We start from the raw sequence: 4,741 nt of genomic DNA, 5'->3' as shown, positions 1-4,741 counted from the left end.
GTCTCCCCTTTCTCTTCTGTTTTCCAGGGTCGGAAGTTGCATTCTGTTCAGTCTGTCTTCATAAGTCAAATCTCTTAAGTCAGGCACCATTTTGTTGCAGCCCTCTGTACTTTCTCTAGTTTCCTTATGTGTTTCTTTAAGTTCGGAGCCCACTGTATTGTTGCATATTCAAGCCTTGGTCTTATCATTGCAGTAATTATTTTCTTCATCATTTCTTCATCTAAATATACGAACGCCACTCTTATGTTCCTCAATAAGTTCAATACTTCTCCAATTATTTTGTTTATATGTCTCTCTGGCGATAGGTCATTGGTAATTGTCACCCCAAGGTCTTTTCTTCATGACTGGTTTTATGTCTTCATTTCCTATCTTGTACATACTCCTGATTCTTCTTTCACTCTTGCCAAACTCTATTTTCTTGCATTTTGTCGTGTTGAACTCCATTTGCCATGTACAGCTCCATTTCCATATTCTGTCCAAGTCTTCCTGGAGTAGTTCGCAATCTTTGTCACATCTCACTTTTCTTAACAATTTTGCATCGTCTGCAAATAGGCTCACATAACTGGACACCCCATCCACCATGTCATTTATGTAGACCAAACATTACTGGTGCCAACACTGATCCCTGTGGAACTCCACTCTCCACCAAGCCCCATTCTGATGGTCTGTCCTTAATTATTGTTCTCATTTCTCTTCCTACCAAAAGTCTTCCATCCATTTTAGTAAACTGCCATGCACTCCTCCTACCATTTCAAGTTTCCAGATCAGTCTCCGGTGTGGTACCTTATCAAAGGCCTTTTTTAAATCCAGATATATTCCATCAGCCCAACCATCTCTTTCCTGTATTACATCTATCACCCTCGAATAGTAACATATCAGGTTTGTCGTGCATGAACGCCCTTTTCTAAAACCAAATTGACACTCACAAAGTATGTCATTTTTCTCCAAGAAGTCTGTCCATCTATTCTTCACCACCCTCTCACACATCTTAGCTACCACACTTGTAAGTGACACTGGTCTATAGTTCAATGGGTCTCTCTTGTTACCTGATTTATAAATTGGGACAATGTTAGCTCTTTTCCAGTCTTGGGGCACTACACCTTCCCTTAATGAGGCATCAATTACTTCACAAACTTTTTCTGCCAGTTGCTCCTGCATTCTCTTAAAATCCATCCTGATACCCCATCAGGTCCCACAGCTTTTCTCACTTCTAAACTCCCCATCATATTCTTGATCTCCTCCACAGTTACTTGAAACTCCTTCATAATCCCTTTCTGTTCCATTACCAGTGGTTTGTCAAAAGCAGTCTCCTTTGTGAATACCTTCCGAAAGCATCCATTCATAGCCTCTGCCATTTCCTGGGATCCTCACTGCATACTCCATTTACTTCTAAACTTTCAATACTTTCTCTATTTTTGATGTTGTTGTTCACATGTCTGTAAAAAGCCTTGGTTGGTCTTTACATTTATCAATTATATCCTTTTCTTGTTTCTTTCTTTCTTCTCTTCTAATCAACACATATTCATTTCTTGCTCTTTTGTAACTTTCCCACTGCTTAATCCGTCTTTTCCTTCTCCACCTCTTCCATGCATCCTCTTTTCTTGTTCTAGCCTTTTCACATCTATCGTTAAACCAGTCCTGCTTTCCAACTTCTCTATGTTGTCTTATTGGTACAAATTTTTCTCACCTTCTTTGTATATTTTTATAAATTCCTTCCACTTTTCATTTGCTCCTTAGCACTCTTGAATTTCATCCAATTTGTCTCTTGAAAGAATTTCTTTAGGTTTCCAAAATCTGTCTTGGCATAATTCCATCTTCCCACTTTATATTCTTCATTTCTTCTAGATTTCTCTTCATCTATCACCTTGAACTCCAAAACTGCATGATCACTCTTTGCTAAAGGGCACTCCACCCTCATCTCCTCAATGACCATTGGCTCTGTACTAAAGACCAAGTCCAGTCTTGACGATGCTCCTCTCCTCCAAACCTAGTATCTTCTTTGACCCACTGAGTTAACACATTTTCCATTGCCAGTGTCAATAGTGTATTTCCCATGTTGTCTCTGATCCTTCCATTGACCAGTCCTCCCAACACACCTCTTTACAATTAAAATCTCCCATCATTATAGTTCGTTCACAGCCACCCAACATTTCTTCCAGACATGTTCCTGTATCTCTTATCATTTCTTCATATTCCTGTACTGACCATGCATTTGTCTTAGGTGGTACGTACACCACTATGTAGTGCCTCTTTTTCCTTCATTAGTTTCTGCTCTGATCTTTAGCACTTCTGCCTTTCCCATACCTTCTTTCACTTGATCCACCTTTATATCTTTTTAACCAGCAACATCACTCCTCCTCCCATCTTACCTACTCTATTTCTTTTCCAAACATTATATTTCCTTCTCCAACCATCATCAGGTCTTCTCCTCTCTCAGTTTTGTTTCAGTAAGACCCACAATATCTGGGTTATTATCCCTCAAGTAATCGTTGAGTTCTAAAGTCCCCGATATCACTCCATTTATGTTGGAATACATTACATTCCGCTCATACGTAAGTTTCTTTAGTCCTTTCTTACTGTACTTTTCTGGGTGTGTGTGTGTGTGTGTGTGTGTGTGTGTGTGTGTGTGTGTAGAGAGGCGTTGAGGTGAAGATTGTTGCATAGACTCAGGATTTAGATATTATAACATGGTATTAAGAGTTGCCTTACCACCTCAAGGAGAGGCTCTGAGAGTTACTAAGATTTCCAGGAATGTTCATCAGGGAAAATCAACATCTCCAATTCCACTCCAAGTACTGACTGCCTCCCCTCATCTCTATCTTATTCTTCCTGTTTGATTCTGGTCATCTCAGCAACTTCTTATCTGATCAAAGGGCTGCTCCCGTGAATAGCTTGTTCGTCCTTCAAACTTGCAAGTAATTAGTTCTGGTACATGACCGTGAGAGGAAGTAAGGGGCTGTGGCATCACGTTCCAGAATAAATAAACTAAAAACATTTATTTTCTCGAGTATTTACGAACGAAATACGTATGTACATGATGAGTGTCTCATGTCTACATAACATTCACGCTTCAACGAAAATATTAATTAGTTTGTATACGCGCGGAAAGCTTTTCTGTTAGCACGAGTATAGAAAAATGTTGGGTGGTTACAGAAGAGCAATACGTAATGAGTGGTGAAGTTAGCTGTCTGCATGCTGATGGCAGTACGCCTGGTATTTTCTCCCTGTAACATTATATGATTTTATTATGGTATTATTTTGATTCTCAAACTGTTTATTATTTTTTTTCAGTGAACTCGTACCTTCATTAGTACAGGTAAACACGTGAGACTTATTAGACCCTACGTCTTGTAAACATTCCCGCCGACTAGTCCAACGCAGCAGGTCGTCGCAAAGGGCACTGACGTGTTTTTCCCTGGTGTGTGGACGGACATTCCTTTTCTTGTAATGGCGCTTTTAGGCTTAATAATTTAGGCTCCTCATCCATCTCTTCTCAACTACCAACCATTTGTTGCCGCTCTCATGTACCGCTCTCCCCAAGTACCCTGAATGAACCATTCCCAAATGTCTCCACCACTTACTTCCCTCGACTATTTCTAACAGGCTGGAGTGAAAATCTGCAAGCTATTAATTTCAGGGATGGTTCCATGAATGTCGTGATGTTCTAGTAAGATTTTTTTGGAACGCTACCGGAATGTTTTCATCTTTCTGATTCTATGTTCATAAGGATTTTGCCCTATTAATGTGATAAACCTACAACCTGACTGTGGTCTACAGAAAACAAAATGAAAAAATGTCTTGCGAATGCTTAAAACATTTCGAAATACTGTTCTTTAACTATGTACTCCTTTGCTGTACCTTATATTTTCCATCAATTTGCTCCCATCACCCACCTCCTAGTAAACTTCACCTATAGCTACCCTACACTGCTTACTTACCCTTAATACCACAACCGCCCGTCTCATCTTTCCACTCATCGCCCTTATTTCTCTCGGTATTGGTAGTCTCCCAGCCCTCCCTCTGCCTCCTTCATCCTCTTACCTCCTCCCTTCTTTCCCTTCCATTCCCACCAAGGCGTTCTGCGTTATAGGCACTGGAGACGAGATTAGCTAGAGCCCCCGGGTAGGTGCGGGATGAGGGGGCGGGAATAGCGTGGGAAGGAAAGTAGAAGGTTGGGGCAAGAAATTGGTTAGCAGTGAGAAGGTTTAGTGGAGGCGGTATTGAGGTCAGAGGGTTGCTGTGTGTGTACTGCTAAGCGTGCGTATTGTTTTATTGTGATTATGTATTGAGAGAGTGAATTGTGGCACAAAATGGGAGAGAGATGTACGAATAGCTCATTAAGAATGCGTTTTTATTTTTTTTGTTATTGAATTTACTGTGTGTGTGTGTGTGTGTGTTTAGAGGCCATGTAGTCCAATCTACTATGTGTATGGGTAACGCTGAGGCTCTTGAGATCTTTCAAACGTCCATCATCCTCTTACACAGGCCAAGCACTGCTCGGTCGTCAGTGAATGCCTATGATGCCTGAGTAGGGTGCGCACCTGGGCTTGCTTGGCAAGTGACAGGTGGCGACTGTTTAACCGTATTTTTGTCAAGGAATCTTTATATCACAACGTGTCAGGCAGCATATCTCTTTCCTGTTCTGTTTTCTCTACTTCATCCTTCCCTTCTTCCCAGTTCCTATTATTTATTCGTTTTTCTCATTCAAGATCCTTAATTCGGCTTGTTCTGTCTCATTCGC

At 40.8% G+C, this 4,741-nt stretch overlaps 1 long non-coding RNA gene across 2 annotated transcripts in view; it reads left to right on the top strand.

Annotated features, from left to right (window-relative positions):
• LOC123499545 overlaps positions 1-3,827 on the top strand; it is a 45,731-nt gene extending 41,904 nt beyond the window's left edge. For both annotated transcript variants that reach the window (XR_006673028.1, XR_006673029.1), the window contains exon 4: positions 3,292-3,827. This is a non-coding gene — a long non-coding RNA (uncharacterized LOC123499545). The remainder of the gene's footprint in view (positions 1-3,291) is intronic.
• The last annotated feature ends 914 nt before the right edge of the window (positions 3,828-4,741 follow it).

This window comes from Portunus trituberculatus, chromosome 50 (genome assembly GCF_017591435.1).
Source record: "Portunus trituberculatus isolate SZX2019 chromosome 50, ASM1759143v1, whole genome shotgun sequence".
Lineage (NCBI taxonomy): Eukaryota > Metazoa > Arthropoda > Malacostraca > Decapoda > Portunidae > Portunus > Portunus trituberculatus.
Note: the sequence above shows the minus strand (reverse complement) of the source record. Positions and strands in the feature narration are given on the sequence as shown.